We start from the raw sequence: 10,567 nt of genomic DNA, 5'->3' as shown, positions 1-10,567 counted from the left end.
AAATGACCCCATAGTGTCTTGAGAACTTAAAAAGAACATGTGTTTCTACCCTCACCATCATAATTTAAAGGTAATGAATAAATGAAGGCTTGGAATACTACCATTAAGATAATGGAGCTTGTGGTTAAAAATTGTTACTAAAACAAAATGGGATAATGGGAAAGTAGGTAGAAACTATTATATAAATAACAGTTAACTTCTAAATTTTAGAAGATTAATGCCATGTAGTAGATTTCTGTTTTTGGTTTGTTTTAATGTCACCTGTCCAGCATCCCTCCCCTCTTCTATTAATAGTAGTAATGGCTGGGCCCAGTGATTCTCGCCTGTAATCCCAACACTTTGGGAGGCCGAGGCGGGTGGATCATGAGGTCGAGAGATCGAGACCATTCTGGCAAACATGGTGAAACTCGGTCTCTACTAAAAAAAAAATACGAAAATTAGGCAGGCCTGATGGTGCACACCTGTAGTCCCAGCTACACAGGAGGCTGAGGCAGGAGAATCACTTGAACCCAGGAGGCGGAGGTTGCAGTGAGCTGAGATCATGCCATTGTACTCCATCCTGGCAACAGAGAGCAACTCCGTCTCAGAAAATTATATATAGTAGTAATAGAATGGGACAGAGTGTAATAATTCCATTTATTATCTCGGCACTCCCCATCAAGGTTCCCTAGCCAGCAGTAGATACATGAACCAGTTAGGGTTCTTTAGTGCAAATAATGGAAATGCACACTGCCTGTATGTATTCATTTTCTACTGTTGTATAACAAATTACCATACATAAGGCTGAGTACAGTGGCTCATGCCTGTAATCCTAGCACTTTGGGAAGCCAAGATGGCAGGCTGCCTGAGCTCAGGAGTTCAAGATCAGCCTGGGCAACGTGGCAAAACCCTGTCTCTACTAAAAGTAAAAAAAAAAAAAATTGGCTAGGTGTGGTGGCGTGAGTCTGTAGTCCCAGCTACTTGGGATGCTGAGGCAGGAGAATCATTTGAACCCAGGAGGTGGAGGTTGCAATGAGCCGAGATTGCACCATTGCACTCCAGCCTGGCAACAGAACAAGAATCTGTCTCAAATAAATAAATAAATAAATAACAGTAATTGAGTGTATAAACACTGAATTTGTTTCCTCTGCTAGACATATAACCAAGGATTTTAGAACATGTGTGTCAAACCCAACTCTCTATTTTGTTAGCTATCACTTAACATCAGTTTAAATCATTCATTTATTCACCATTATTAAGCCGATATTTATGAGTACCCTATTGGTACTCTGTATGTACTAAGCCCTGTGTTAGTGCTAAAACTATAACAATGTAAACACTCATTCCCTGCAATCAACAATATATAATGACCAAAGATTCAATTCTATGATCAAGCATAGCACCATTAATAGTAGAGCAGCCTCTGTTAGGTGCCTCAGCATTACCTAAATTTTAGCCTGAGAGTTTAACCAGGCCTTTTAGATCAACTATCACTTTACTAGAAACATAAGAGATAGAAGAGCATATTAGATGATACCACACATACTTAATCAGACAAATCTGAAATATAAGATAATCTCTAGGACAGTGGCCTCGTCTCTTTTAAAAAGTCAGTGTTGTAAAAAATTTTAAATAGGCCGGGCCTGGTGGCTCACGCTTGTAATCCCAGCACTTTCAGAGGCTGAGGCGGGCAGATCACGAGGTCAAGAGATCCAGAGCATCCTGGCCGACATAGTGAATCCTATCTCTACTAAAAAATACAAGAATTGGCTGCAACTTCTGGGAGGGGCTTGTACACCTGATGCGGGAGCTGCAGGGCTCAGAGATTGTGTTTAAGTAGTGGTTCTACCAACTTGTCCTGTGGTTCCAGAGCCGGTTTTGACCGCCACATTAGCATTTTTTCACCTGAGGGTTGGCTCTACCAAGTAGAATATGCTTTTAAGGCTTAACCAGGATAGCCCTACATCAGTAGCTATCAGAGGAAAAGACTGTACAGTAATTGTCACACAGAAGAAAGTACCTGACAAATTATTGGATTCCAGCACAATGACTCACTTATTCAAGATAACTGAAAACATTGGTTGTGTGATGACTGGAATGACAGCTGACAGCAGATCCCAGGTGCAGAGGGCATGCTATGAGGCAGCTAACTGGAAATACAAGTATGGCTGTGAGATTCCTGTGAACATGCTGTGTAAAAGAATTGCTGAGATTTCTCAGGTCTATACACAGAATGCCGAAATGAGGCCTCTTGGTTGTTGCATGATTTTAATTGGTGTAGATGAAGAGTAAGGCCGTTAGGTATTTAAGTGTGATCCTGCAGGTTACTACTGTGGGTTTAAAGCCACTGCAGCAGGAGTTAAACAGACTGAGTCAACCAGCTTCCTTGAAAAAAAAGTGAAGAAGAAATTTGATTGGACATTTGAACAGACAGTGGAAACTGCAATTACATGCTTGTCTACTGTTCTATCAATTGATTTCAAACCTTCAGACATAGAAGTTGGAGTAGTGACAGTTGAAAATCCTAAATTCACAATTCTTACAGAAGCAGAGTTTAATGCTCACCTTGTTGCTCTAGCAGAGAGAGACTAAACATTGTCATTAGTTTACCAGATCCATGATGTTACTTACCTGTGTGTTTGGTAACAACAAACCAACATTACGGAGGTCCCTGGATTGAAAAAGGAGCCTCTCCCACTCCTCCTACCGCCGAAGTGGTTAGGACTCTATATAAATAAAAACAGTGCTTTTGGAAAAAGAAATACAAAAATTAGCTGGGTGTGGTGGTGTGCACCTGTAGTCCCAGCTACTCGGGAGGCTGAGGCAGGATAATTGCTTGAACCCAGGAGGTGGAGGTTGCAGTGAGCCAAAATCGCACCACTGTACTCAAGCCTAGCGCCTGGTGACAGAGCAAGACTGTCTCAGAAAAAAAAAGAAAAAAATTTAAGTAAAAATGTTCTAAATTAAAAGACACCAAAAACTATGACAACCAATTAAACATGTAAATTTTGATTAGGTTCTGATTTGGAAAAAAGTTATATTGATTATTGGAAAAATTGAACAGTGATTGTGTTTTAGATGATATTAAGGAATTTTTGTTATTTCTGTGCTGAGATGTAATAATGTGGTTATGTAGGAATGTATCCTTAATTTAAGGAGATGAGTATGTTAAATGTCATGATATTGACAACTTACTTTCAAACGATTCCACGAAATAAAAAACAAATACAAATGCATTTGTATAAGTAGATAATGCAAGATTTTAATTTCTGAATTTAGGTAACAGATATCCAAATGTCTTTTACTAATTTTTTAACTTTGCTGTTTGATTTTTTTTTTTTCCCGAGATGGAGTTTCACTTTTGTTACCCAGGCTGGAGTGCAATGACACGATCTCGGCTCACCGCAACCTCCGCCTCCCGGGTTCAGGCAATTCTCCTGCCTCAGCCTCTTGAGTAGCTGGGATTACAGGCATGCGCCACCATGCCCAGCTACTTTTTTGTATTTTTAGTAGAGACAGGGTTTCACCATGTTGACCAGGATGGTCTCAATCTCTTGACCTCGTGATCCACCCGCCTTGGCCTCCCAAAGTGCTGGGATTACAGGCGTGAGCCACCGCGCCCGGCGCTGTTTGATATTTTTTGCAATAAAAATATGAGGGAGAAAAAGAATAGATTGTGGGGAGACTGTGTTGTGATTCTCTAATAGAGTCGATGTAATTACCCCAGAGGTATTTGGATACGTGGGTAGAGGTATTTTTGATTATCAAAATGATTGTGGAACACTACTGTGGTTTAGTGAGGAAGAAAGTAATAACTAAATAACTTGCAATGTGTGGGAATTTTCCAAACAACAACTAAGTACCCTTCCCAAAATGCTATTAACTGCCTGTTGAGAAATGCTAAAATTAAACGAATAAATAGATCATACAAAAAATATTTCCTTGACCTTATATAAAAGTCTAATGTTTCTTCTCCAGTTCACAAAAAAATACTCCTGATAAAGTAATCTATATTCATGGTTTCCATACTCACGTTTTTAATTCATTCCTCAGTCCACTCAAGTTTGGTATAACAACCACCTTCCTTAAAACTGGTTTTTATTTGGATTAGCACTGATGTAATTGCTAAATCCAAAGGATGTTTTACAGTATTTGACCATGGCTAATATTTCCTCCCTCTGGAAATTTTCCCCTTGTCTTCCATGACACTAATTTCTTCTGGCTTTTCCTAACTCTCTAATTATTGTTCAGACTCCTCTTATAAGCCCCATTTTTCTCTGTCTACATCTTATTTCACAGGATTTCATCTTTAACTCTCTTTTCTATTTAATTTTTCTCAGATCCCAACCTGAAGGCCGAATATTGCACCTAAGTCCCATACCTATTTATACAACTGCCTACCGACATGAAATCTTCAAGCCTAATACACCAGAAATGGAACTTAATATCTTTCCCACATACAATTGCTTCTTTTATAGTCTTTTTTTCAGCTAATGACTAGGATATACATAATGGTTTAGGGACATATCAGAGAGACGTGGATTCCAAATGGCAGCGGAGGAGAGTGGTAGGGAAAGAGATGGCTAATCAGGGGATAATTGAATGAGGTGTTTGGAAGTGATGCAATGTGAATTAGGGAGGACACCCCATGTACAGGAACAGAGGCAAAAGCAGAAAGGAAAATGACACTACACTTTTTTTTCTGAAAATGAAGAGTCAGAATTGATGAAGTGTACATGTTTTTTTGGCAGGAAGAATGGGCAAGAGATATGGTTGGTAAGTTAGGCAGAAAATAGATCATGAAGAATCTTTTATGCTATTCGAAGGAGTCTGGATCTTATCCTATCAGGTCAGAGTTCACAGGTTGATTGTTAACAGACTATACAAGTAGTTTTTTGGCTTATACCATGCATTACAAGGTGTTAAATTATTTGCTGACATTTAGAAGCTAAACCATTTCATATAAAATCTGGATTTCAACTCTGTTTTGAAGAACTGGATGTTCTGGCCACATTTGAGAGTCTCTAATGTCACTACTATACAATAGTCCCCATCTGATCTGCTTTAGTCAATTGTCATTTCTGCCACCTGCCTGGCCCCTGAGAGCTTTGGTAGTAGCTACTTGAGCTTCAGATGATGAGAACTTATTGAAGCAAGATACTCTCTTGATTCAATATTTGGGTCAGAAAGGTCATTCTGGAAGTAAAATAGAGGACAGGGGCTGGGGCATAGGGAAGAGTGCCCTACAGAAATTAATGCAAATTCTAGAGCAACAGTGGACAGAGGGAGAACAAACACATCACCTTGGCTCAGACACCATTTACCCTCCTAAACCTCTGGGTGGCTCAAAGGAGACAAGACTCATGTAGTAATAAGGTGACAGTTGAAGATGGCCTCAGCTAGAGCAATGACAGTACAGATGGAGAGGAGGGGCTAGGAATCAATAAAGCTTAATGATTGATTGTATGTGGCACGTAAAAACTGGAAGGAATGTAAAATAATTTCCAAGTGAATGATAGAGAATGAGGTGCTAAAAATCCTCATTTATCACGCTACTTAACAAAAAACATCTTCTATATTAATTGAACAAATTAGCTTACCAGATCTATTTTCACATATGCTTTGTAACTATAAATCAGTCTATTATACATCATTTCTGAGTAAAACTCTAGGAAAGATAATTAAATGCAAAATGAATGGAAATTTTAAGACGTTAACGATCACTAGCAACAGTTAAAGGTTTTTTGAGAAATGAGCCATGCTAAATTAGGCTCGCTCTTAATTTCATTGCTTGAGTGTTTGTTTTGTTAAGAATGCTGGGCTAAGTCAGGATCATATAGTTGTAGAGTATGAGAGAGTAGGCACAATTTATAAAACTTCTCTAAATTGCTTTGTCTTGATAGGTACATGGTAGTCATTGCATTTCTTAACCTCAAAACATTATTTCTCATACTATATCAGCTTTCCATTTTTCCAAACGATTCTCCACATTATCCTAGTTTCTCTTTTTCAATTTTACTTTCCATTTTTTATTATTTCATTTGGTTTTCAGTCACTAATTGAATGACAGTGTTTTCTTCTACCTATTGAACTTTAGATATTTCTAGTTTTCCCAAACTATATGACTTTTATTTAAATCCTCAAAATTGTCATACCCATTGTGTATAACTTTACCTCTCTGGCTCATAGTCTCTCTCATGTCTCATACACACATGTGTATACACACACACTATATGCATATATATATTCTATATTATAAATAATTTTTATTTTACTTTCATTTTTTATTATTTTCTAATTTATCCTTTTGAATTTTATCCTTAAATCTTTTATTATAGATAAAATTCTATAACTATGACATTATTTTCATATCTTTTTTATACCCTATTATGTAGTTACTCCAGTAATTATATAACATACATATAATATACATAATAGACATAAAAATAAAGAAGCTTGTATATGTTTCATTCACACTTATGATAGTAAAACAAGATATGAAAAACATACTGAGATGAATGAGGGTTATATTTTTCCACATACATATAGATTTGTAAGACATGAATGAGTTGAAAGTGTAAATGAGAATGACTTTATTTTTAATTGCATCCAAGCAGGCAAATAGCTAAAATCTTTGTGTCTGAGAAAGTAATTTTCACTTTTCTTTAGCATAGGTTAAAAAAAAATCTTAAGAGTGGCTAAGAAAGCCATTCTTCTGTTCATTTTCATAAAATTCATTGCAATATTCTAATCTCCCAGAAATAGGAAATGTTTATATGGCATCAGATTAGTTGAGATTTGAAATGAAAGCTTGAAAACCTGTCTCAGTAGAAGTGTTCTTGTACTTTTATGGCTATTCTTGTGTTTTTACTGTGGCACTCTCTCTGGTTTCCTTTATCTCCACATTCCTATTATAGGTCAACCCAAAAGTTGACATTAGTGTAGTTTTCTCAATTGTAAAGGTTTCTGGTATGCTATTGACTTAATTCTGAAGACAAGAGAACTATAAGAAGAAAAGAGGAAAGAATATTTTGGCATGATGAAGCTGTTTTAGTAATTGATTATGGTGACATTTATATAAAAGTTACATTTGTCAAACCTCACAGAACTACACACAAAAAAAGCTGAAGCTTTCTGTGGGTAAATTATGTTTCACTAAAAAGACAGAGAGAACTTAAGTCCTAATGTTTCTGGGTTTTGGGGTTCAGGGAGCCCTCAGTTCCCCTGAGATGAAGTTTCTCTAGGTTCTTGGTCTCTCACTTCCCCAAGAATGGGAGAGGAGGCCACGGTGCAGTGTGCTGTAAATGCCAGACTCAAAAGTGTTTGTAGAAAGTGATTTATTTAAGTAGAATAAGAGAAACAGGAGAAGGAGAGAGAACGAAACAGCTAACTCTCACACTGAGTGAGAGAATCCAGACAGATGGAATCCAGGAGAGGAAAGCAGCTTCTACACTGAGTGGAAGGGAATAGAGAGAGAGATGGAGTTTAGGAGGGGAAGACAGGCTTCCATGAGAGAGTGTGGAAGGGGATTCCAGAGGGAAAATCCAGGAGAGAGGAAGACAGCTTCAACGAGGGTGGAAGGGGATCCAAACATGGAATCCGAAGGGGTGTGGAAGAAGGGGACTTTTAACCTGGGAGGAACCCTCACCTTCTCTGAGACCTCTGGTCAGTGAAAAGAGTTACTTAGAACTTCCCCTGGAGTGATTGACTTTTTTATTCTTCCTTCGCACATGAAAATTCAGAGACCATTAAATCTCCCAGATGGAAAGAGATGGGAGGAAGGCATGGCGCTGGGAATTTCTTGCCCTAACTATGCTCAATTGTGGACCTGGAAAGAGAACACATTCCCTCACTAAGTCTGTCAGTCACAGCCAGGAAAAACTCCTATGCCATGTTCAAATGTCTTAATCATATTCAGATGAAAATTTTCCTGTTAATATAGTAAATATTACTGATAGGACCTCTATATTATTCAGTTTTAGCTTATGTACTTTCATCTTCAAAACTTTGAAAGAAAATAGGTTCTCAAAAGCCATTTACATGCTAATCATTGGTTTTTCAGAAGTTTACATTTAAATGTAAGTTAACAGTACTAAACTGGTTAAGTAAGTGTGGTTGATGGACAGCCTCCAGGATGGCCCAGGGTGCATCTTGTCTTGGGGTGTTCACACCCCTGGGTAGATCACTTCCACAGTGAAAGGGGCTGATCTATGTAAGGAACAGGATATTGAAGAATTGGCAGTGTGACTTCTCAGCCTAGACCATGAAAGCATTAAAAGTTTCTGCATTGCTCTCTCAGGGTAACATACTCAATGTGGAGGAGGTCAGCTGCCTTGTAAGGATACTCAGGCAGCCCTATAGAGATGTCCACAGAACAAGGAACTGTTTCTTGTGAGGAAGCCATCTTAGAAGGGCATCCTCAAGCCCGAGTAAATCCTTCACGTGACTGATGTCTTTTTTTTTTTAAGCCAGTCTCATACCTCTGTGGGAGTGCAGTGGCATGATCTCGGCTTACTGCAATCTCTGCCTCCCAGGTTCAAGTGATTCTCCTGCCTCAACCTCCCGAGTAGCTGGTATTACAGGCACCTGCCACCACGCCCGGCTAATTTTTATAATTTTAGTAGAGACAGGGTTTCACCATGTTAGCCAGGCTGGTCTTGAGCGCCGGACCAATGGTGATCTGCCCCCATCGGCCTCAAAAGTGCTGCAATTACAGTCATGAGCCACCGCGCCAGGCCGCCTGATATCTTAAATACCACCTTATGAGAGACCTAGAGCTATGCCACTCTCAAATTCCTGACCATAAACACTGTGAAATAATAAATGCTTATTGTTGTTTTAAGCTGCTAAGTTTGGGGAATATTTTTGTTATATAGCAAAAGACAATAAATACACTGGTATTTTATTTTGCTGAAACATTCAAACTCATGTATTCTAGGATCAGCTACATTGACACAGAATACCATTTGCTGAAATTTTAATCTCTATGATATTAATTAATAAAATGAGAATACTGAAATATGTAGACAACACATTGAGTCTAACTTCTAGTACAAAGAAGATGGTAAAGAAGTGATAGTTGGGGATTTTTTTTTTTTTTTGGCCAGTGTCTGTTTATTTGCAAGGAAGTGAAACCTAATCAAAGTAGCTTAAGTAAAAACAGGATATATTGCAAGGATAAAACCTTACCAGAATAGAAATAGCTGAGTTCTTGGGAATTGGAAATTTGTCAGGTGGTATCTCTCTTCTCCCTCCATCTCTTCCATTTTCCCTCTCTATTATTTTTCTGTTTCTGTGCTTCTGTTTCTTTACCTCCTTTCCCTTGCATCTCTTCTCTTTCTCTGTCATTCTCTCCATGTCTGTTCTTCTCCTGCCTGCTTTAATTTTCTCTACTCCTCTTTTCTTGTTCTCCTCTATTCATCCCTCCTCTCCTCCTTCCCTCTGTCCTACTTCCTCTCTACAGCATTCCAGCTTTCCTTGTGCTCTCTTCATCCTTCATCTCCTTGTCTCCTTTTGCCTCCTTTTTGTCTTTCCTTCTTTTCCTCTCCCCTTTTCTCCTCCTTTTTTTATATTTTTCCCTTTCTTTTTCTATTTCTCCATAATCTCTTATCGTTCTTTCTGTGTATATTTTTTCTTCTTCTCTTCTGAAGGTTGCCTACTTTTGCCCCCTAACTTCTCTCTTGGCCTGTTATCAACTCTGGACCCAGTTCTAAGTGGCCCTTACAGCTTCAGGCCTACTATGTTTATAGGATAAATTGCAAAGTGGCCATCCATAGCTGAATTTGGCTTACAAATGTGTTTTGCTTGATTCCGTCTCTGATTCTTCTGGCTTTAATTGTTGGTTATAAATTTAAAATATAAAAGAAGTACAGGTTGGCTCAAACAAAACACTTTTCTACACTTCAATAGTCCGGAACCTATGTTTGCATATTACAGATTAGTCTCAAAGTGGATGTTCATTGTAATAAATTATGAAGAAAAAAATCAAACTTTATTCAGGTATTTCAGAAGTCAGAAACATTCTTTATAAATATTTTCATAAAATATTTTAAAAGATGCTTAAAACATGAGCTCTAGCCATGTAGAAAATTTGGATATGAGGAAAGTCACATTTTCAGGGAATTTTAATGAAAAGGTAGTTATATTAAATAAGGTGGAATCGTTAACTTGCACCCAAGCTGGAGTGCAGTGGCGTGATCTCAGCTCACCGCAATTTCTGCCTTTCGGGTTTGAGTGATTCTCCTGCCTCAGCCTCCCAAGTAGCTGGGATTACAGGTGCCCACCACTATGCCCAACTAATTTTTTTGTTTTTGTTTTTGTTTTTTTTTTTTTAGTAGAGATGGGGTTTCGCCATGTTGGCTGGGCTGTTCTCAAACTCCTGACCTTGCGTGATCAGCCTGCCTTAGCCTCCCAAAGTGCTGTGATTATAGCCATGAATCACTGTGTCTGACTAAGTTGTTAACTTTCTTTGTTTTAGAATAAACATAAATATAAGATGCCCAAACATAAATATAAGATGCACTAGTTTTTGATATGGTAAAGTCCAATACATGCTAAGACACTTAAGCCTTTAAAATTAGAGTTTTAA

General features: G+C 38.1%; 1 pseudogene; it reads left to right on the top strand.

Moving 5' to 3' along the window:
- Positions 1–870: 870 nt before the first annotated feature.
- LOC101042270 (proteasome subunit alpha type-6 pseudogene) lies at positions 871–2,749 on the top strand (annotated as a pseudogene).
- Positions 2,750–10,567: the final 7,818 nt, after the last annotated feature.

This window comes from Saimiri boliviensis, chromosome 7 (assembly GCF_048565385.1).
Source record: "Saimiri boliviensis isolate mSaiBol1 chromosome 7, mSaiBol1.pri, whole genome shotgun sequence".
NCBI classification, from domain to species: domain Eukaryota; kingdom Metazoa; phylum Chordata; class Mammalia; order Primates; family Cebidae; genus Saimiri; species Saimiri boliviensis.
This window is presented reverse-complemented; position numbering and strand designations above follow the sequence as displayed.